General features: G+C 42.4%; 1 protein-coding gene across 8 annotated transcripts in view; it reads right to left on the reverse strand.

The window, feature by feature from the left end:
• PTK2 (protein tyrosine kinase 2) overlaps nucleotides 1-24,799 on the reverse strand; it is a 265,732-nt gene that overhangs the window by 159,565 nt on the left and 81,368 nt on the right. Inside the window, exon 1 of one of the 8 annotated variants that reach the window (XM_081951052.1) lies at nucleotides 12,901-12,924. The exons of 6 other annotated variants lie outside the window; for them this stretch is intronic. The gene's annotated coding sequence lies outside the window, so the exon portion shown is untranslated. Of the gene's footprint in view, nucleotides 1-12,900; nucleotides 12,925-24,799 lie in introns of those variants that run through there. One more of the 8 variants, XM_081951046.1, reaches the window with a different exon arrangement.

Genomic DNA, 24,799 nt, shown 5'->3' on the forward strand with positions numbered 1-24,799 from the left:
CAGTATACAAGTAGTTTGTTTAGTGACTGTTCAAGATTACAACGGCACTGAAAAAAGTAATACAATACAATACAATAGCAGAGTTGGAAGGGACCTTGGAGGTCTTCTAGTCCAACCCCCTGCCTAGGCAGGAAACCCTATACCGTTCCAGACAAATGGCTATCCAACATCTTCTTAAAGACTTCCAGTGTTGGGGCATTCACAACTTCTGGAGGCAACTTCTGTTCCACTGATTAATTGTTCTCACTGTCAGGAAATTTCTCCTCAGTTCTAGGTTGCTTCTCTCCTTCATTAGTTTCCACCCATTGCTTCTTGTTCTACCCTCAGGTGCCTTGAGAATAGTTTGACTCCCTCTTCTTTGTGGCAACCCCTGAGATATTGGAACACTGCTATCATGTCTACTCTAGTCCTTCTTTCTCTTAAGCTAAACATACCCAATTCCTGCAACCGTTCTTCGTATGTTTTAGTCTCCAGTCCCCTAATCACCTTTGTTGCTCTTCTCTGCACTCTTTCTAGAGTCTTCACATCTTTTCTACATCGTGGTGACCAAAACTGAATGCAGTATTCCAAGTGTGGCCTTACCAAGGCCTTATAAAGTGGTATTAACACTTCACGTGATCTTGATTCTATCCCTCTGTTGATGCAGCCTAGAACTGTGTTGGCTTTTTTGGCAGCTGCTGCACACGGCTGGCTCATATTTAAATGGTTGTCCTCTAGGACTCCAAGATCCCTTTCACAGTTACTGCTATTGAGCAAGGTATCATCTATACTGTACCTGTGCATTCCGTTTTTGTTGCCCAAATGTAGAACGTTACTCTTTTCACCATTGAATTTCATTTTATCAGATAGTGCCCAATGTTCAAGTTTGTCAAGATCCTTCTGTATCTTAAGCCTATCTTCTGGAGTGTTGGTTATTCCTGCCAGCTTGGTGTCATCTGCAACTCAATTTGATGAGTTCCCCATTTATTCCCTCATCCAAATCATTGATGAAGATGTTGAAGAGTACTGGGCCTAAAGCAGCGCCTTGGGGTACTCCACTGCATACCTCCCTCCATGTAGATGCAGTTCCATTGAGGACTACCCATTGACTGCGGTTGGTCAGCCAGTTACGAATCCATAAGTGACTTATAATAATTTTTCATACTTACGACATTGTAGTATCCCCATAATCACATTATCAAAATTCAGACGCCTCACCATTGACTCATATTTATGACCGTTGCAGTGTCCTGGGGTCATGTGATCCCCTTTTACAACCTCCTTTCAAGCACAATGATCCTGTGATCAAAATTCAGATGCTTGGCAACTGGTTCGTACTTATGATGGTTACAGTGACTCGAGGTCACGTGATCCCCTTTTGCAACCTCTTGACAAGCAAAGTCAATGGGGAGGCCAGATTCACTTAACAACCAGGTTATTAACTTATCAATTGCAGTGACTGACTTAATAATTGTGGCAATAAAGTCATAAAATGGGACAAAACTCATTTAACATATGATGCGCTTAACAACTGAAAATTTGGGCTCAATTGTGGTCATAAGTTGAGGATTACCTGTATAAGTGCTGTTGCTATTTCAAAAGCCTTGGAACATGAAGCATTTGATTTCATTTCCCCAAACCAAACCTACCAAGCAATGCTAGAATTCGAAATATTCTAACCAGATGAATAAGCATGAGAGAAGAACACAAAAAGACCACATACCACATCAATTTTACACCACTCAATATCGCTCTGCACATCAACATGAAACTGACCCCAATTCACACGGTAGGGTAGGAAGATACATAAAAAGCCTAGGTTGTGAACAGACCTTATGTACAGTTTACACAGACCTATGGGTTAAATAATGGAAGAATATTGTTTTAGAAACCAAACTTCTAAAATTTTCATTTAATGGCTGTATTCTAGGCTTCCAGTCTTGGTTAGCTCCCTGCTAAAGAACAATTAATACGAACCAAGTTAACAATTCGACAGACTTGGTTACTATACCAACTTTTTCAAAGGGGCTGCACAACAATTCAGATTCCAAGGGGGAAAGTGATTCAGGACACTTGTGGGCAACACATACATCACACCTGTCAGCAATTTCTTACAGAAGTGTTTGATTCAAGGAGGTGCTGACAGGCACAACATGTGTGCTCAAACATACTAAATAGGAAGCAGAAGCACTGGCTATGTTCTCCCCCTTGATTTGACCAAAATGTATTTTAAAAGGCAGGATTAAAAGACAGTAGTAACCATAACTCCAAATCATATTTTCCCTTCAAATCTGAATGGTTATATAGTCCTAATAATTACTAGCTAATGGAGATGTTAGTATTTGAGCAAAAGACCACTAGGAAAAGTAAAAAAACACATCCTGAAAAAAGGAAATGGCAGGCCACCATATTGTTGTCAGGAAATCTCCACAGAAGTGTACAAATGGTTGCGGGTGGGCGGGGCCAACCGGTGCTCGGAGCTACCAGTTCGGGCGAACCAATCCGAACCAGCAACAGCCCACCACTGCAACTAATGTCCTGTCTACAACCCTTCCTTTTTAGGGATGGTTGTTGAAAAGGTGGTCAAAAATAACTGTACAACACTAGCACTGTTTAAAATTGTGTGTGTATGAGTGTGTGTGTGTGTGTGTGTGTGTGTGTGTGTGTGTGTGTGTGTGTGTGTGTGTGAGAGAGAGAGAGAGAGAGAGAGAGAGAGATTTATTTTTACCTTTGTTTCATGGCAAGTAGAATGCCAGGACAATTACACTGTATTCAATATATTTATATGTAAACAATAAAAATATTTTTTTTAAAAAAAGAAAAGCTGGCCAGTCTGCAGTTGATGAGAATTCTGGGTTATCTAGACCCATTTCAGTTAAGTTTCTAACCAGGCTTTAGTACAGAAACCACCTTGGACACACCTGTGGTTGGCCCGTGGTAGAGCCAGGGTGGAGGTGTTACATACAACCTTGTGCTCCTTGATCTCTCAGTGGCTTTCAATGGTGTCAATCATGGAATTTTCCTGGGCTGGGATTGGGGATCAGAGATACAATTTTATTTTCTCCCTCTTAAGCCAGTTTCAGTTACTATTGGTCAGAAGAGGAGAGTTACTCCCTAGCTTGCTTCTTTGTTGGGTGCCAGAAGGCTAAACTCTCTCTCAATAGAAACACATATTTGCTGAGCTTATTCACCAGTTTGGAGTTTGGTCTCATTAGTATACCCAAAGTATACACTTCTTACAAATAGAAGTGAGAAAACAAGCCGTTCTGGCTAAAACTATAGCCTCTGTAATACCTAGGAGCCGTAGTGATGCAGTAGTTAGAGTGCAGTATTACAGACTGACTCTACCCACTGCCAGGAGTTCAGTCCTGACCAGGTCAAGGTTGACTCAGCCTTCCATCCTACTGAGGTCAGTAAAATGAGGACCCAGACTGTTGGTGGCAATAGCCTAACTCTGTAAACTGTTTAGAGAGGGCTGTAAAGCACTATGAAATGATGTATAAACCTAAGTGCTATTGCTAAAGGTCTCCCCTCTATTGCATTTCTCCCTAATATTTTGCAAGACTTCACTTATATGTTAGTTCCAGTTACCTCTCATAACTTCCCAATGAATGTCTGGTATATGTACAGCACACTAATGTGCTTCATAAATTAAAAATACGCAGGAAGGAAGAAAGGAGTTTCTAAATCCACAAATGCAGGCGGAGACTGTCATCCTACAGATGAGCAAACAGAAACAGTACCTGAATGCTCAGACTCAGATTTATTCAACTTTACATCTTAGTTGAAAAATAACAGAGTAATTTGTAGTATTTTAAACTAGCATTTGAGAAAACCAAAATGCAATCATTAAATTTTTGCCGTGGTATCTTGTTCAATGCAGAGAACTAACAAATCACGAGTTTGTTCATTTAGCCATTTAATCAATCAAGCTGTTATCAATGTAATAGCTTTTTAAAAGACTAAAGCTAATCACAACAGTGGAATAAGCAATGCATATCCAGATTTTTATCTGGACAGGCTAGTAAATTACTTTTTAAGGGCACTTTTTACTGTGTAAAATAACAAAATATCCTTAACCAAATAAAGATTTATTACTCATGTTAAAAACAAAAAGATCTTTTCAAAAAACTGTTTGATTTCTAATTATAATAGTTCAGGGTTTCCCAACCTGTACATGATGCAGAAAGGTGAACTTCAACTTTCACATTTCTGAGAAATGACATTGCTGATTGCAGAAATCTGGAAAATTTTGTTTTTTCTTTCTTTCTTCATTTAGATTCATAGATTTATGAGCAGCTAACAATTATTAAGAACATGTATCAAGATTCTCAGTCACTCAGGTCATGGTTGCTCTGAAGGTGCTTTTTCAAAAGACAACTGGACTTTATTTTTTCCTTGAAGATTCACTTCTTATCCAAGAAATTTCTTCCGTTCCGACTGAATGGTGGAGGATGGAAGGATTTATATTCCTTGTAACCATCTGGTCATTAGCACTCTTTCTGAGACTCACTGAGACCACTTAGAGCAAAACCACTTGGGTCAATATTAAAGGTTGGGGGGGGATGACATTGCCATAGGTCTATACTACAGGCCACCCAACCAAGCAGAGGAAGTAGATGAACTTTTTGCTAGTCAGCTAACTAAGGTATGTAGGAAGCACACCACAATAGTAATGGGAGATTTTATCTACCCTGACATCAACTGGGAAACAAACTCTGCACCAAGTGGAAGATCCAACAGATTCCTAACAAACCTAGCAGACAACTTTGTTTTCCAAAAAGTAGAGAAGGGAACAAGGGGATCAGCCATATTGGACTTAATTCTCACTAACAGAGAGGAAATGATAGAAGGTGTTGAAGCCACAGGAACCCTGGGGGCAAGTGACCATGCAATATCAGAATTCAACATTATGCAAACAAAAGTAGTAGAACAAAATGAAACCAGAGTCTTGGACTTTAAGAGAGCTAATTTCAATAAACTTAGAGAGAGCTTGGGAAAAATTCCATGGATGAGAATCTTCAAGGGGAAAACAACTCAAGAAGCTTGGGAAATTTTGAAAAATGAAATTACAAAAGCCCAGTCTAGCACAATACCAATGAAGAAGAAAAATCACAGCTCCCAAAAGAAACCAGCATGGCTGCATAAAGAACTGTCTGACAAATTGAAAGACAAAAAAGATAAGTACAAAAAGTGGAAAGGGGGGGGAACATAACTAAGGCAGAATATCAGCAAATAGCCCGAGCATGTAAAGATGAAGTGAGGAAAGCTAAGGCTCACAATGAAGAAAGGCTTGCCACAAAAGTAAAAAATAACAAAAAAAGCTTCTTCCAACATGTTAAAAACAAGAAAAGAGTTAAGGAAAAAATTGGTCCATTGCTGGGAGAAAATGGCAAGAAGCTGACAAGCAACAGGGAGAAAGCAGAACTATTTAACTCATTTTTTGCATCTGCCTTTAGACAAAGGGATAAAACAGTCCAACCTATCAAAACAGCACCACAAAAATCAGATTAGGAATACAAATTGAAATAGGGAAGAAAATGATAAGTGAGCACCTGTCTACCCTAGATGAGTTCAAATCACCAGGACCAGATGGATTACACCCCAGGGTTCTGAAGAAACTGGCAGATGAGATCTCAGAACCACTGAACTATATTTTTCAGAGATCCTGGAGCACCGGAGAACTGACAGAGGAATGGAAAAGAGCCGATGTGGTTCACATCTTCAAAAAAGGAAAAAATAAATCCAGGAAACTACAGACCTATCAGCCTGACCTCAACACCAGGAAAGATTCTGGAAAAGATAATCAAGCAACGAATTAGTGAACACCTAGAAGCAAACAAAGTAATAGCCAAAAGCCAACATGGGTTTGTCAAAAACAGATCATGCCAGACTAATCTTACTGCATTCTTTGACAAAGTGACAAAATTAGTGGACCAGAGGAATGCCGTCGATATAGTTTACTTGGACTTCAGTAAGGCATTTGATAAGGTAGACCATAACCTACTACTAGGTAAAGTAGAAGAATGTGGGTTGGACAGCATCACCACCAGATGGATTCATAACTGGCTGACCAACTGCACTCAACGTGTAGTCCTCAATGGAACTGCATCTACATGGAGGGAGGTATGCAGTGAAGTACCCCAAGACTCTGTTTTGGGCCCAATACTCTTCAACATCTTCATCAATGATTTGGGTGAGGGAATAAATGGGGAACTCGTCAAATTTGCAGATGACACCAAGCTGGCAGGAATAGCCAACACTCCAGAAGATACGCTAAAGATACAGAAGGATCTTGACAAACTTGAACATTGGGCACTATCTAATAAAATGAAATTTAATGGTGAAAAGAGTAAGGTTCTACATTTAGGCAACAAAAACGAAATGCACAGGTACAGTATAGGTGGTACCTTGCTCAACAGTAGTAATTGTGAAAGGGATCTTGGAGTCCTAGTGGACAACCATTTAAATATGAGCCAGCAGTATGCAGCAGCTGCCAAAAAAGCCAACACAGTTCTAGGCTGCATCCACAGAGGGATAGAATCAAGATCACGTGAAGTGTTAATACCACTTTATAATGCTTTGGTAAGGCCACACTTGGAATACTGCAGTCAGTTTTGGTCACGACGATGTAGAAAAGATGTGGAGACTCTAGAAAGAGTGCAGAGAAGAGCAACAAAGATGATTAGGGGACTGGAGACTAAAACATATGAAGAACGGTTGCAGGAACTGGGTATGTTTAGCTTAAGAGAAAGAAGGAGTAGGGGAGAGATGATAGCAGTGTTCCAATATCTCAGGGGTTGCCACAAAGAAGAGGGAGTCGAACTATTCTCCAAGGCACCTGAGGGCAGAACAAGAAGCAATGGGTGGAAACTAATCAAGGAGAGAAGCAACTTAGAACTGAGGAGAAACTTCATAGAATAGAATAGAATAGAATAGAATATTTATTTCTAAGCCGCGCCCTCTCCCGAAGGACTCGGGGCGGCGTACAATAAAACAAATAAAATACAAAGTACAATACAATACAATACAAATCTGGACAGGACATACATATAACAAGGACGTATATAAAACGTATACAAAACGTATACAAGGAGGAGGTAGGCTAATAGCTAAAAAACAATTAAACAATTAACAATTCAAACAATTAAAAAGTCACAATATTTAAAAACCCCGATAAATAAATTCTATTGAATTACATTAATAAAAAACCCGTCAGGAGCGATATAGTTGGATCATGGTTGAGCCAGGCCAGCTACTTGGAATAGGTGGGTCTTGAGCTTAACTCTGAAGGAACGGAGGTCGGACGTCGTCCTAATATCCGGAGGGAGGTCATTCCACAGGGCTGGGCCCGCCACAGAGAAGGCTCTACTCCTAGGCGCCGCCCCTCGACACTGTCTGGTGGACGGCACCTGGAGGAGTCCCTCTCTGTGCGAGCGAATTGGTCGCAGGGATGTATGGGGCAGAATACGATCCCGCAAGTAACTAGGTCCTGAGCCATGGAGCGCTTTAAAGATCGTAATCAAGACCTTGAAACGCACCCGATAGACCACAGGAAGCCAGTGCAGCTCGCGCAGGAGAGGTGTCACATGGGAGTACTTCGTACTCCCCATAATCACCCGCGCGGCCGCATTCTGGACCAACTGCAGTCTCCGAGTGCATTTCAAGGGAAGCCCCATGTAGAGAGCGTTACAGTAGTCCAGGCGAGACGTCACCAGCGCGTGGGTGACTGTGCGTAGGGCGTCCCGGTCCAATAGGGGGCGCAATTGGCGCACCAGGCGAACCTGGTGGAACGCCCCCCTGGCCACGGCTGTCACATGGTCATCCATGGACAGCCTGGCATCCAGGAGGACGCCCAAATTGCGCGCCCGCTCCACGGGGGCGAGTTGAATGCCCCCAATGGCCAGAGATGGGATTAACTGGTTGAACCGGGGGGCCGGAACCCACAGCCACTCCGTCTTGGAAGGGTTGAGCCTGAGTCGGTTGTCATCCATCCAGACCCGTACGGCTTCCACACACCGGGACATCACTTCGACGGCCTCGTTGGGGTGGTTCGGGGTGGAAATGTACAGCTGAGTATCGTCAGCGTACAGATGATATCCCACCCCGAAACCACGGATGATCTCACCCAGCGGCTTCATGTATGTGTTGAACAGGAGTGGCGAGAGGACCGACCCCTGTGGCACCCCACAGGTAAGGGGGCTTAGGGTCGACCTCTGCTCCCCTGCCAACACACGTTGCGTCCGGCCAGAGAGGTAGGAGCCAAACCACCGTAAAACGGTGCCCCGGACCCCCAACCCCTCCAGTCGGTGCAACAGGATACCATGGTCGATGGTTTCAAAAGCCGCCGAGAGGTCTAATAGGACCAGGATAGAGGAACAACCCCTATCTCTGGCCCTCCAGAGATCATCCACCAACGCGACCAAGGCCGTCTCTGTGCTGTGCCCGGGGCGAAAGCCGGACTGGCGCGGGTCTAGATAATCATTCTCCTCCAGATGTCGTGGGAACTGAGAAGCCACCACACTCTCTACAACCTTCGCCAAAAAGGGAAGGTTGGAGACAGGACAATAATTGGCCAGCTCCGTAGGGTCCAGGGAAGGCTTCTTGAGCAAGGGTCTCACCACCGCCTCTTTCAAGGCAGCCGGAAGAGACCCCTCAACCAACGAAGCATTCACTAGGCCTAGGAGCCAGTCGCGTGTAACCTCCCAGGATGCCAGTACAAGCCAGGAGGGACACGGGTCTAATAAACATGTGGTAGGTCGCAGTCGTCCACGCAATCTGTCCAAATCCTCGATGACAACCAAGTCAAACTCCTCCCAAAAAGGTTTCTCAAGACTCACCACTGGCGTCTCGACTGGGCCACTGAAGGGGACCCAATCCTTCCGGATTTGAGCGACTTTATCCAGCAGATATTTCCCAAATTCGTCTGCCCTACCCTGTAAAGGGGCCTCCCGCGGCCTCTGAAACAGAAGGGAGCGGGACACCCAAAACAGGGCGGCAGGGCGGTTCTCTGCGGATGCAATGAGAGCGGCACAGTATTGACGTTTGGCCGTTCTCAATGCCACTAGGTATGTCCTCAAATGGGCTCGTACCTGTGCTCGGTCAAATTCGGATCGGGAGGATCTCCAACGACTCTCTAGGCATCTCTTGCGGCGCTTCATCACCCTTAGCTCCTCGGTAAACCAAGGAGCCAGGGTGGATCGTTGCCGCCGGAGAGGCCGCAAAGGCGCCACCCGGTTCAAGGCCCCGGTAGTCGCATTATTCCACGCGGCCACCAGGTCCTCTACCCGAGGGCGGATCAGGGCTGCAGGAGGTGGCCCAAGCTCCGTCTGGAACCTATCTGGTTCCATCAGGCGCCTGGGGCGGAACCATCTAGTGTTTTCCGGTTCCGCCTCCCCGCAGCGAGGGGTAGCACCAGGGAAGTCAAGTCGGAGGAGTGAGTGATATGACCATGACAGAGGAGTGATGGTTAAATTCACTCCTCCCAGATCACTCAACCACTGGCCAGAGACAAAAACAAGGTCCAAGGTGTGACCTCCCTCATGTGTCGGGCCCTGAATCATTTGAGTCAGGTCCATGGCTATCATGGAAGCCATGAACTCCCGAACCCCCTCTGATGCTTCTCCCACCGATGGCAGGTTAAAATCCCCCATCACTAGAAGTTTGGGGGTCTCAACCGCCACCGATGCGATCAGCTCGAGGAGCTCAGGCAGGGTCGCTGATGTATGGCGGGGAGCCAGGTATACTATCAGCAGGCCCAACTGCCTCCCAGGGCCCCATTTCACAACAAGGGATTCACATCCGGACGTCTGTGGCACAGTGGACTCCCTCGGCTCTAAGTCCTCCCGGATAATCACTGCTACCCCACCGCCCCTTCCCCGGGCCCGGGGCTGGTGAAATGCTTGGTAACCTGGTGGGCACATTTCCACGAGGGGTAAACCTCCCTCGTGGCCCAACCAGGTTTCCGTTATTCCCGCGAGGTCCGGCTCCCCCTCCAAAATTAGATCATGAATAAGGGGGGATGACAGTGAGAACAATTAATCAGTGGAACAGAAGTTGCCTCCAGCAGTTGTGAATGCCCCAACACTGGAAGTCTTTAAGAAGATGTTGGATAGCTATTTGTCTGAAACGGTATAAGGTTTCCTGCCTAGGCAGGGGGTTGGACTAGAAGACCTCCAAGGTCCCTTCCAACTCTGCTATTGTATTGTATTAATGATGGCTAACTTTTTTGTCTCCCTGCAGCCTTCTGTGATCAAAAAGAGGGGCGGGAGGAGCGCCACCCCCTCTGTGCATGCACTCATGACCACCACATGCACCCCGCCTCCCACCCCACGCGTGTACGGCAGAGACCCAGAAATCAGCTGTTGAGGGGGAGGTGCGTGGTGTAGCTGAGCTGGGGTGATGATTTATGTGCCTGAAGAGAGGGCTCCGTGTGCCACCTGTGGCACGCATGCCATAGGTTTGCCATCACTTACTTGGAGGTTTATCTGTGCCCTCAGAGTTACCTGACCAGTGCAAATGTGTATGGAACTTTCTTGGAAGTGCTGAAAGGACTGTCATAAATAGGAGATAGATGGTGTCGTATTTCTCCCCCTCTGTAACAACCGGATGACTACAAGAAATATAAATCCCTCCATCCTCCACATTTCAGTCAGAACTGAAGTAGCTTGTTGGGTGAGAAATGAAGCATCTTCAAGGACAAACAAAGTCCAGTTGCCTTTTGAAAAAGCACCTTTGGGATACTAATTAAGAACAGCATTTAAAAAAAAACAAGCAACAACAAGAAGCATATTAATTGCAACCAGGGTAAAAGCAAACTCATCATATCTCCTGATCCCCAGGCCCAGTGACCTTACAAAATGGTGACAGGGTTGAGGATAATGTATTCCTTGAGGGAGGAATTATATTCTGAATAGCAAAAACCATGAGAGAAAGGGTGAGTTTGCTGGGCGTTTCTCCAAAAATGAGACCAAGAGAGCATGCCTCTTCCGCCAGAACTCCCTGGGGGACAGGTAGATATAATTGGGGAGAAGCAGTCTCTCAAATTACCTGACCCCATGTCATGAAGGTCTTTATAGGTCAGAATCAGCACCTTGAACTGAACCCAGAAGCATACTGGCAGTCAGTGCAGCTCATGGGACAGAGATGTGACATGCACTGAGCGTGGAGCACACCTAAGCGCCTGCTCTCCTTGAGCATAACCTGTAACAAATCTATCTCACTTTACTGAGGTTGAGAGTACATATTTAGGCTGGGCATCATTTTAGATTGCTGCACGATCTCAGTACATATTGGGATAATTCTAAAGTACAGCAAACATCCAGGAAAAAAATGCATTAACAGATTATCTGAAGATGCTAATTCCTCCAGCACAGAAAGAGAATGAGCTTATAGTATTCAGTAAATGCATGATATAATACTGAGGAAAAAGTGTGGCATAGCGATTTGAAGCAGGGAGAACTAGGCCATCAAGTCACCTTGGAAAAATAATTATCTCTCACCTTAAACTACTTTGAGAAAGAATTATGAAAACAGTAGTAGAGGATGAGGAGCAAGGATCTAGTTCCCTAGAGGAAGCAGAGGATAAAAATGAAACAACTCTGACAGATCTCAGACTGTTCTGTCCCTCGGACTGCTATCCAAGATGCCTGCCCAAGTATGATGCTGTTGAACTTAAGTGTCCAAATCCTAATTCCTATAGCAGAGACTGGATACTCCACTGTGTCTATTTCTACTTGCCCCAAAGGTAAGGCAAGGAAAAGTTCTAACATTGCTTCCTTCGGGGGGGGGCGGAGAGAGAAAAGGTTGCGGGAGCCCTTGGGAAGCCTTGATGGGCACTCATTGGCCTCTGAAGGAAGACAGGGCTGGAACCAAGAAGGGTCTCTCTCTCTCTCTTGCAAGAGGCAGTGATATCACCATTTTTCTATAGCTCTGCTCTGGGAGAAAGTGAGAGAGAGAGAGATGCCCACTATAAAATGTCCTGCCAGGACCTATAATTGGAATACGTGAAATTTATATGCCACCACATTGGGGCACACTCGATGAATAATTACACACTGGGGAGTTAAATAGGTCCTCAGTGGGCTTCCTCATCTTTAACCTCCAATTATGTCACAAACCAAGCACTGCCATATTCTTGCTGTCTGTTGGCATGGGAAAAGATAATGCTTGGACAACTGCCGGGGGGGAGGGGGGAGACTACAAACTGTCCCCACTTCACCTGATCGTCATCCCAGAGAAGTCTTCCCGCTATTTTTTAGCCTAACATTAACGCTACCATCACCTTTGCCTTAGATTTACCCAAAAAGAAACAAGAGAATGATACTTCACTATTAACTAGGACATGAATGTACTTTTATAGAACGGAGCGTTTAGTTATCTTAAGTTCAGTAAGAAATATCTGGGCAACAGCATGCAGCCAAGTTTTTGCACCACTTCAGTTTCAAGTCAGCTTCCATCATCCTGTCCTCAGTGAAAAGCAAGTCTCGGGTTTATTCCTCTTCAGAGGCAGCCATGCAATTCATTCTGCACCAACTAGAACCTACTCGCCAACTTTCGAGTCAAGTAGTTTACGTAGCCTGCCCCCAAATATAATTTAAAAATTCTTTATTAAAGGATATTGAAATATATGGAAAATCCATTAGGTGGATCAGGGTTGTTTTCTTAATGAAGTCATGAAGCGAACAATAATTCCCATTCATTGGCTCTCTACGCTGAAGACAGAAAAAATGTTTCTAATCATGAGGTGAGTGGGGGAAATATATATATATATGACACAGCCAGAGTATATAGCCCCTTTGTTTGCAATGTCATGCCCATTCTCCTCTCAAGAGCACCAACTTCGGATCACGCAGGCACAAAAACAATGGGGAAACAAACACAGAATCAGAAAACATGTACAAAATCTTGAAGTTCGGGTACCTTTAGCCCAGCATATTGGAAATGGGCTACAGCCGCTCCTCTCCATATACGTAACACCTGCTTGTTTCCGGGCCTGCTGCCCTGACAAATCCAAGAGCCACATACACACAATTGTGCAGGGGTCGTGCCAGGCTCCGGCGTTACAATGATCCAATTCAGCTCTCTCCAGTAGTATTGACTCCTGGGGGAGGGCTGGGGAGTCTGCCACTTGAATGGACTCGGCGGCAGCGGCGGCAACGGCAGCAGGAGGAATCCCACTTAGTCCCTTTTCTTCACTTTGGTGCAGAGGTGTAAGCCAAAACTGAAAAGACCCCCACCCACCCCTCTCCAGCAGCGAGCCCCTTCCTTGGCGATCCGGCAGCCAGGCGCTTATAGTCTTTCCGTTTCAAGGGTCTTCCTCTGCTTCGATCGTTTCAAGGGGAGGCCACCTTTTTCCCTAGACAAGCAAGCAGAAGGAAGGCGGCCAACCAGCCGCAATGTGACTGCCAGTGTCTCTATTCCTAGATTCATTGGAGAGGGAGGGGGAGGGGGGACTGAAGGGAGGAGGAAAGGGGGAGGGTAGGCGATTAGCAAAAGCCTTATTAATATGCTAATCTCACCCTTCTGTTCAATTCACTCAGCAGCCTCCTGTTTACAAAACTGACAGCAGATTCTAAAACTGACCCGGGTTTCCTGGAGCTGCAGGAGCTGCCCCCGGAACCACTCACTTTTAAATCGGTGCCTCTGGCTGCTGACCAACTCACCGGACGACAGACTGTCAAGAAAGAAGAGAAAGAAAGAAAGATTGGCAAGAAAGAAAGAAAAAACGATTTGCTGATAGGAATGTGGAGAGAGGTCTACAATAAACACAGGAAGACTCTCTAACTGGAGTTCGTTTAAAAATGATTAAATTACAAAATGCATTCCTTTCTAAGCATTAGACCAGGGGTGTCCAACCTGGGCAACTTTAAGACCTGCGGACTTCAACTCCCAGAATTCCCCAGACAGTCATCCTCTCCCTGTCTGGATGTATGCAATAAGAAAGTAAGTGCATGGAAGATGGGACAACACTTTTATTTAAATGTCCCATCTTTTCTTTTCTTTAAGTGCAACCTTTGTTTAAAACCTATTAAAGCCAAAACATACATCTTATTTGCGTGTAGAATAAAGATTATTTCATTTTCTTTGGGATAAGCATAGGATTGCAGAATACTAAGGCTAAATTATCTAGGTAAAGGTAAGGTAAAGGTTCCCCTCACACTTATGTGCTAGTCATTCCTGACTCTAGGGGGTGGTGATCATCTCCGTTTCAAAGTCGAAGAGCCAGTGCTGTCCGAAGACATCTCCGTGGTCACGTGGCTGGCATGACTAAATGGCTAAGGCACACAGAACACTGTTACCTTCCCACCAAGGTGGTTCCTATTTTTCTACTTGCATTTTTTATGTGCTTTCAAACTTCTAGGTTGGCAGAAGCTCGGGAGCTCACTCCATTACACAGAGCTAGGTATTCGAACTGCCAACCTTCTGATTGACAAGCTCAGCATCTTAGCCACTGAGCCACCGCATCCCCTCAGCCACCGCGTCCCCTCAGGGTTATCTAAATTATCTATGAATACACAAATCGGAACTTGATTCACAAAATCAAGTTTATTCTTATTAAAAAGTATTCTAATAATGGAGGGATTCAAACACCAACGTTTTTAATATTGAAGATTGTGGGCACTCTCACAAAGTGATTCCTATACTAGGGGAGGGGAGAGCTGCGTGTTCACTGTATTTTTGCTAATGCTATTTTTATGCCTTGTTAAAGGTAAGTAAAGGTTCCCCTTGCACATATGTGCTAGTCGTTCCCGATTCTAGGGGGCGGGGCTCATCATCTCCGTTTCAAAGCGAAGAGCCAGCGCTGCCTGAAGACGTCTCCGTGGTCATGTGGCAGGCATGACTCAACACCGAAGGCGCACAGAACGCCTTGTTAGTCACCCAGAATCACAGTTGAGGGAGGGAAGGGAAGGGGGAGGGGGCAGGGGGGAGGGAAGGAAGGAAGGAAGGAAGGAAGGAAGGGAGGGAGGGAGGGAGGGAGGGAAGGAAGGAAGGAAGGAAGGAAGGAAGAAAGAAAGAAAGAAAGAAAGAAAGAAAGAAAGAAAGAAAGAAAGAAAGAAAGAAAGAAAGAAGCAATGGGAGGCCAGCTATAAAACATCAATTTGCCAGAATGATGGTGGCATGACTCACAATACCTTTGTTCGCTTACTTTTGTTAGGTTTCCGGCACTGGCTGGCACACTTCCAAACGAAGCCCTAGAACAGGGGTCCCCAACCCCCTGTTCATGAACTGGCACCAGGCCACAGCACCAAGCCAGAAACCGAGCCACCGCAAACAAGTGAAGCGCCATCCGCGGGATGCAGGCAGCACACAAAACCATGTTTCCTATGGTCCACGGAAAAGCCTTTCTCCACGGAACCGGTCCCTGGTGCCCAAAAGGTTGGGGGCAAATGAGATCCCTGAACATATTCAAGGTAACCAAACTGCACAACAGTCTGAGGAAATCATTGTTTTCTATATCTAAAATCATTCTTTGTTGTTAAAATTCATCCATGAACATTCTACGTGTATGATGGCCACCAGTGTCAGCCATTAAAAAAAACAAATGTTCTAAAGACTTGGCAACAGAAGAGAGTGAATCCCCATTTATTTAGTACATCTCATCTTGTTAACATGACTATAATTCAATGACATTTATTCACAGCCTTCATTGCATTAACCAGCAGGGAATAAGCTCTCTGAAGAAATCTCACTGCATTTCTGTGGTTGAAAATAATGAAAAAATTGCCACTGATGCCTGTTTGAGTACATGGAAGGTGGAAGTGGACCAGAGGTGGTAGACAGGGTCCAACGAGTACTTGACATTGGATGGGAGTTAACAGGGTTATATGGAAAGCAAGAGGAAGGTGTTATTTCTTCACCTGCTTCCTGATAGTAACAATGTCTTAGAATTATCTTCAAAAGGCAGTCACATCTGACACTCATCTAATGCAGGAGATGTACCAGAACATGGGAAATGGTGACTTATCTCTGCCCAAGGAGAACCATGATCAGCATGACAATAGAGGCATCCATAAGAGAGGACAGAATGGGCTGGGAGAAGGTACCACAAATACCATCACCAATGTACAAAAGGGTCGGAACTCGAGTCCTGACAGGTAACACCTCTGCATGACCATCACAAATCACAAAAGACACCTACAGATTCCTAAGTCTGCTTGGGGTGAAGTGATAGACATGGCTCTAGTACCTCACAAACTTCATATTTTATCAATTTTTTAAAAATCCACGGCTCAGAGAAATAACCCTTCACCTTGCCATTTTCCAGATAAAACCTGAATGCATGCATAGCCAGGGTAGGGAATGGGTGGTTCCATTCACATAGGGCATTCGATTCTTCGTCAATAACGAATATTTAAGAAAAGAATAACTGTAGTACATTTTTATGATGTGCAAAATGTGAAAGCATTTATGGTATTATTTGTAGAAATGGTCAGAAGAAAAGGAGGAGGGGACTCACGAGCTTTGAAGAGCTGCTGGTCAGAACAGGCAGTCAATGAGGTCCTTGGTGCTCTCTGAGCTTGGGGTTGTTGGGGTTTTTTTTGCAGATGTTTCATTACCAAACCCTTTCTAGCGCTGATGATATTCCCTACTTGGGTAATGAAACATCTGCAAGAAAAAAACCAAGCTCAGCGATCCCACAATTCAACCCTGAGCAGCTGTGTACATATTCTCTTGTACACAGTCATGTAAGTCATATTTTGTACAAAAGTATTTCAGGGGAATCCAAAGATGGTTTTCCAAAAGGCAACTGGGTGTTCTTGATTTTTCCTTTGAAAACAATTCACTTCTCAGAATTGATCTGGATGATTGAGACTCTCCATAGATCAGGGGTGTCCAAACTTGGGAACTTTAAGACTTGTGGACTTCAACTCCCAGAATTCCCCAGCCAGCTGGCTGGGGAATTCTGGGAGTTGAAGTCCACAAGTCTTAAAGTTCCCAAGTTTGGACACCCCTGCCATAGATATTTCAGGGCAGATGCACTTACTGTTCCTATCTTCAAGATAACAATTAAACCTTCTAGAATTGGAGTGTGCTTTAACTGAACTGCAATTTGAACAAACCAGAATGTCCTGCCTGTAGTTTCTCTAAAGGAGAACACCAACATTTAAGAATGTACTCTCCAGGTATAAAACACATGACGATTCCTTAAACCTAAGTCTTATGCTGCCTCAAGTCCGAAATATCTTAGTTCACTGTGCACAAAAAAGCCCAAAGAAACAAGATCTAATTTTAATTTGAACTGGTAAATTTATGATATTAAATTCCATCCATCTCCATGAAATATTGTTCTAAATTAACTGTAAGTAGAACAATAGTTGCAGGAACTGGGGATTGCTAGTCTAGAGAAAAGATGGACTAGGGATGACCTGACATCAGTCTGAATTAGGTCATAATCTCATTTTAAAATATACTTGCAATTCCAATGTTTTACATCTAACTCTGTTTATACCTGTAACAGAACGTCTGATAATCCAATCAGGAAATGTCTGAACAATTGCAAAATTTAATCATGCCCTGCATACAATATACAGTTGGATTAAGCAAAGCACTGAAACGTCATCCCACTTCCATTTATTAGCAGTGTTAGATCATGAAATTCCTATAATCTCTTATTTTGGGGCTTTTTAAAAATCTCATCAGCTTCTGAAAGGAATGTTTGTGAATGCCTCACATGCGCAGGGGAACAGCTGCTACCTCAGAATTACCAACTATACCGGGCTGAATTGAGGTAGACACCCAATTACTTTTCTGAACCATTCTGGATTCCGAATTCTTCTCAGCAACCAGCCCCTGAGGTGAAGTATCTTCACCAAGCAGAATCATTAACAGATGGTGCGGCAGCAACCAACTACTTATAGTATACAACACACAAAAATCAGAACTTGAAAAACTCAGGGCTGCAATGGAGCACTCAGATGACTACAGAAAAAATGATAAAAGGTAGAAAAGGAGAGGACATTTCCTCCGAAGACAACAGAAATATATATATTTTCAGCAGTGAATATTAAAAAATGGGTCATAGACATTTTAATTTGTTTTACATTCAACACAATTAAGAGCTACAGCAGGTGCATCTTGGCAGAAGCCCAGTGTTTATGGTATAATAAACATAAATATCATGGCCTCCCAGTGGAATTTTCTTCCCCAGCTGCTGTGTGAAACTGGCTAACAGTGAAGAGGAAAAAGATGTCAGTTGCAAATTAAATGTTGGAAAAGTATTTGATTTCTGAGATATAGAAGATGTATTATTACTTATATGTTTCCTTAAAAATGAGCATACCAACATTAGTTTGTTAACCTGCAGGAAACACCCTCGGATGCTTAGCTTTAATATTTATTATAGTACGCTTAGCAATTTGGGTGGTTTTTTTCTCCATTTTTTTCCTTTATGGAACAATGGATGTTTATTGAATCCATGAATCCAATGCATGTTTATTACTAAATTTGTTCTGTCTATGGTTAAGTATGCCAAGCTAAATAAATCAGTACTACTAAAGCTGAAAGAAAAAATCACAATTTATAATTGGAAGTTACAAATTCAGTTCAAGCATGTTATATCATACCAGTTTAAACAGTCATTTTAGTACAAATATAATCCATCATAACTGGCAGATTTTAAACAATTAAAAAAAGATTGCTTTTAATCTAGATTCAATGCTCATTCGCCACAAAGGCCATTATCTGGTTCAACCATACAGTTCATCTAGGGTGCTATTTCTCAACCAAGACCTTATTTATTTATTTACTTATTTATTTACCAACTGTCTTGAGTCTAAACAGCTAACAGTAAGATACAGAGATTAAAAATATTGTGACAGAGGGCATACACAACAAAATGACAGCTATCTCTGATCAGCCAGAACCAAAGTCACATGATGTACAGGTAATCCTCAAGTTACGACCACAATTGAGCCCAAAATTTATGTTAAGCGAGAAATTTGTTAAGTAAATCGCAGTTGTTAAATTAGTAACACAGTTGGTTAAGTGAATATGATTTGCTTGCAAGAAGGTTGCAAAAGTTGATCTCTTGACCTTGGGACACTGCGGCTATCAAAAACGTGAGTCAGTTGTCAAGCATCTGAATTTTGATCACATGGCCATGGGGATGCTACAACAGTCGTAAGAGTGAAAAATGGTCATAAGTCACTTTTTTCAATGCCATTGTAACTTTGAACAGTCACTAAATGAACTGTTGTAAGTCGAGGACTATCTTATTCCCCAGCCATGTTTGCTCCGAATCCACTAGCCAACACAAGCAGCCTCAGAAAGAGGGAGAAATAGGAACAGCCACATCTCCTCAGGATACCATCTTGCTTAACATCTGCTTTCAAAAGATTACTGTTGCCTAAAGAATTTTTACACAGGAGTAACAAAGCTATCAGCCGGATAATACTTTATGCAACTGTCTCTGGGAGTTTCTTTCTGGTGGTTTAAAAAAAAAAACTTGTTAAAGGCTTTCTGCTGAAATACTTTCTGTGTGGCAGGCTTTTTGGCAAAAAAATGTGATTTTACTATTTCATTCATTCCTATTCATGAACCAGCTTCCATTTAAACTTCTTACAGTAATTTAAAAAGCCAGCAGGATAAACATTATTAGAAACAGAGATACTACAATGTCACTCATGTTATTGTACAAATTAGATGCTAATTTTTCCTGCAATTTCTATGTTCAAAGTACTTCAAATAACCATTAGCATAATAGCTAATGGTAACACAGAGAGGTTTATGAATGTATGGTTTCAGTTTAATCCAATGTCCTATTTTTTATTTTATATCTGGGAAGCTTAATACATTTTATGGCCATATTAAATTCAAATGAAACAGCAGAAGTATGAAGTCCAATATGGTACCAGTATGAAGGCTAAAACCTAGCCATAAGAATTTGCATCCATTTGCTATCTTCTAGTCTTAAGAGTATTTCAAAATCTTTCTAAGATTTATACTATAAAAAATAGAACCAATATTAAAATATTCTGCATAATCAAAAAAGCTTTCTTTCAAATTCTTTCCTGTCCTCCTGTTCCAAATACCTTTCTAGCTTTTTTCTTCTGATTATTTAAAATTTAATTTTCTTAGTGCTCTTTGATTTTAACAATATTTCCACTGATTACACCCCTTACAGTTGGGTTGCACTTCTTTTCCCATAGACTTTTGTAGTTCTTATTTCTAGATATTAGTAAGGTAATATCGAATCTCATTTTTATAAAGGAAATTATAAAGTTTTTTTAATTAAATCCTCTAAGCCACCTAGTCTTTTTAGAGGTGGACAACCTTGAATCCAATGGACCAATCAAGTACTAATTAAATCATATGGCATTCTTTAAAAACAGAAGGAAGGAAGGAAGGAAGGAAGGAAGGAAGGAAGGAAGGAAGGAAGGAAGGAAGGAAGGAAGGTTGGTTTTAGGTAATTTGTACTTTTATTTCTCTTTCAGCTACATTTTTACAACATTTCAAAAAAAAATCCCTTTTATAAAACAAACACAATTGTGTTGATCTTCTTTGGTATTTCACTAATCTACATATTACTTGAACTTGACAATATTATTTTTATTGTTTCCTATCACTTCAACTAATTCAAAAGGTTTGGTTTGCTTACAATTTTTTTTTTTACTGCTCTACCCTAGAGGTCGTGTATTACTTTTAATGGATTTAGTATCCATATCACGTTACAGTGAAATTCTATTCTTTCATGCCACAGTAAAGGCAAATATGTTTGACTTTAAAAAATTAATGAATAAAATCAACAGTTTCCCCTAACCCAGTGGTCGGCAAGCCGCGGCTCGCGAGCCACAAGCGGCTCTTTACACATTTTAATGCGGCTCTTCTGTGTGCCGGATTATTATCCTCCCTAATCATTGTGGATCGAAAAGAAAAAAGGGAAAGGGGCGCTTGTTTTGAAGCGCCCGCTCCCCTCCCTCCTCTCGGGCACTTCAAAACAAGCGCCCCTTTCCCTTTTTTCTTTTCGACCCACAATGATTAGGGAGGATCCTGAAGTCGGGCGGGGACCCGCCCCCTCCCAGCAAAAATCTAACCGGGGAGCCGGGCAGTAGCAAATTAGCCAATCATGCGAGGAAAGCGAGGTCTGACCGGGTGGGCAGCGAAACTCCAGGGCTCTCTGTTCTAATTCCCCGTGAAAACTGTTGCCTCTGAAGCGTTTGCTCTACTGTTTGAACCTTTAAGCGTCCCTTTCCCTTTTTTCTTTTCAACCCACAATGATTAGGGAGGATCCTGAAGTCGGGCGGGTTAGATTTTTGCTGGGAGGGGGCGGGGGGGAAGCTCCTTGGCCTCTGTCTCTTTTTCTCCCTCCTCGCTTCTTGGGGCTCCACCAATGGGGGAGCAAGGCCCAGCACCAGGCTTTGGGCTAACACAGGGGTCTGCAAAGTTGGCTGTTTTAAGACTGGTGGACTTCAATTCTCAGAATTCTGGGAATTGAAGTCCACCAGTCTTAAGAGCCAATTTTGCAGATCCCTGGGCTAATATGATTGATGCCCTTGGTGGACTTCAATTCTCAGAATTCTGGGAGTTGAAGTCCACAAGTCTTCAAGCTGTTAGGTTTGAAGACCCCTGGGGTTTTTTTTTTCTAAAGAGTTAGGGGTGCAAGGATCTTGACAGCTTTAAGACTTGTGTGCTTCAAATGCCAGAGTTTATTGAAACTAAAAACAGTGTACTATCCTATGTATTTTTGGTTTTAAAAATGTGGCTCTCAAAATAAATTTCAATCGTGGTTTTGGCGAGATTTGGCTCAGTTGAAAAAAAAGGTTGCCCACCACTGCCCTAACCCATCTGTGAATAAAGCAGCCAGGACACAGTTTTCTGTGTGATGAACCTTAAATTTCCATGACCTCCTACTAAAAACATTATATTGTAATATTTATTATTATAGCATTTAACTTTAGTCAATTGTAGACTACCATGGAATTATAATTTACACATTGGCATAAAACAGAAGACAGATGTGCCACAGATGGATGACATCTGTTCTGCTTTATTAGTCTCTGGTCCCCAGAATTAAGAGGAGTGAATGAGATTATTTTGTGTCAAGCTCCTTTTGAGGAGTTTCAAAGCTCTTGAAAAGGAGAAGAGAGCATACTGTCATCCTTACAGTAGCTCATATATTCTCTCATCTTGCACTTCTTTACCAAAGAATGCAAGAAAATAGCCAGAGGGAAGGGGGGCTGTTTACATTTAAGTCTTCATAAATTAAGCTTTAATACAGAACTTGCTGGAAAATATATATATATAACATTTAAATTTATTAATGAATGAAATCATCTTCACAATCTATGAATAAAGCAGAGGTCTGCAGGCACACACAAAACAATTTTGAGATCCATTTGTGGTATCGTTTCCACCAAACTGTATGTTCCAATAAAAACTCCTGCATAAATGTTTGTGATGAATCAAAAACTGAAGCACAAAGAATTGAAAAGTCTGCTTTTCTTTAAATAAAGGATATCTCTTTAAATTGAAAAAAAGCAACAGATAAAATACCGATGTTTCTATTTGACTGTTCTAAAAACAACACTCTGGTTTTGTGGTAATAGAGAAAAAAGAATCTGTTTTGTGTGAATAATTAATATTGGCTGGACCAAAAGGAGCACTTAAGAGCTTCCTGGTTTTAATATAGCAGCCTCCTCAAACATGCATCTACTGTAGATATACTATGCTTCAATTCCGCTCAGCCATTTGGAATCCTACCTCTCATTCATTAATTAATCTTTCGATAAAAAGGAAACAACTACAAGGCCGTCCATTGAATCTAGCATTAGAGATCATTTATACAAACACCCGAGGTTCTTCAGTTTTTAGTCATCTGTGGAAACATCGCAAACACTCCACAACTTGAGAAACAAAAAGAAAGAACATTCTTGGACGTAATAAAAATAAGTTCCTATTATACTGAAGCCTGGTGTTTTTAATATGCTTGCAGATATCTGATTTGTGACTCCAGCTGAAACGTAGCTTAGAAAAACCACTGATTTACAACATTGTCTTTATGCATACACATTCATGCACACCTATCGTACCGCAGGCAGTCCTCATTAACGATGGTAACTGGGACCAAGACCTACATCACTAAGCAATGCCATCGTAAAGGATGACATCATGTGATCTCATTGACTTATAACTGCATTTGCAGCAGTCCCAATTGCCTTTGTTAGATGAATCCCACGGAATTGCAATGTCCCATGGTCACGTGATTACCATCGGCAACCTTCCCCGCTGACTTGCTTGTTGGAAGCCAGCAGTGAAGTTTTGGTGATCATGCGACCGTGGAGCATTGCGACATCGTAACTGAAAGATGATTGCCAAGCACCCAAACTGCAAACATGTGACTAAAGGGATGCCACTAGAGCCATAACTAAAAGTACCTATCCTAAGCACCCCTTGTTCAGCAGTCTCATAACTTCAAAAGGACCCTGAACAAGTCGTCGTTCAACAAGGACTACCTCTATTCCCTTTTGTGATCAATATTGTCATGTAGAATTCAGAAACAAGGGAAGGAATAGAAAGGAAAGGGAATTAAATCCATGAGATTAGGGAAGAAAAAGGAAATAAAGTAAAATGTAGTTACTTCACTTCCATTTGCTATGCCTCTCTACATCTTTTTATCCTTATAAAACCAGTTTCCTTCCACCACATCTGTGTAAAGGTAAAGGTACAGTTTCCCCTGTTCAGTCACGTCTGACTCTAGAAGTCAGTGCTCATCACTGTTTCCTAGCCGAGGGTGCCAGAGGTATCTGAAGATTTTCCATGGTCATTACCTTCCCATTGAAGTGGTACTTATTTATCTACTTGTGTTTGCATGCTTTCAAAATGCTTTATAAATCAATACTTAGGGCACAATTATATTTTTCTATGGTAGACATTTTACCATGGATAAACAGCTGTTTTGGACAGCACCATCACTACCTCTTATTATGTAATCTTTATTTCCGAGAACAGAAAAATATCATCTAGGTTTAAATATTTACACCTTTAGGTTTCTTTTCCTCACATTAATTAAGACAACAGTTAAGTGCTCTGTTGTAAATATATTTTTTTTCTGGTCAGGTTCAAAGTAGGAGTATTATCACTCCTGTGGCTAAAGAAACTGTGACAGAAATAGTGGGATCTCCTAACACATATTCACCCTTTCTGTAACACTTCCCCATGCAAAATTCATAACTGTGACAGGGCACAAAAGTGAATCAAATCTAATGACACCATGCAACCTTTGTAATAGCAGCAAAAACCACTTCTCGTGCTCTGACTCATTTCACTGAGTGGTGAAAATCACTTTTGGTGAGTTTTTCGAAGACATACAATTAAAAGTGTGTGTCTGTGTGTGTGTGTGTGTGTGTGTGAAAGAGTGGTGTATAAAAATAACATTTCAATCATTCTGCTATACAATCCATAATTATGGAAAGCAAGTTTAGAAATGAAAAGGTGCAACACCTTAAAAATCTGTCTTCTATGGTGATGACAGAAATAAAATCACCTGTGAGATTACGTACTCTGATTAATCCATTCTTGAGCATTCAGCTCATACGCTGAAACTGAGCTGTACATCCAATTCAAAAAAATCTCTCCACTCCCTCGCTGGAGGACTACATGCTAAACTGGCCTAATTGGGGGGGGGGGGGGGCATTTATACAATGACGAGATACTTCAAATTTACCTCTAGAGGAATAGAATTTGAGCAACTTGGCTTGACAAACCCCAGTGATTTGCACTCTCAAATCGTCAAGTCACATATTCATGGCCTCAATTAAAAAGTAAGAGCAAAGTAAGCGGCAAAAACATCAAAGCTGTGACGAGATTAGAGAAATGTAGG

This window comes from Natrix helvetica (genome assembly GCF_964273705.1).
Source record: "Natrix helvetica genome assembly, chromosome: 4".
In the NCBI taxonomy this organism is placed as follows: domain Eukaryota; kingdom Metazoa; phylum Chordata; class Lepidosauria; order Squamata; family Natricidae; genus Natrix; species Natrix helvetica.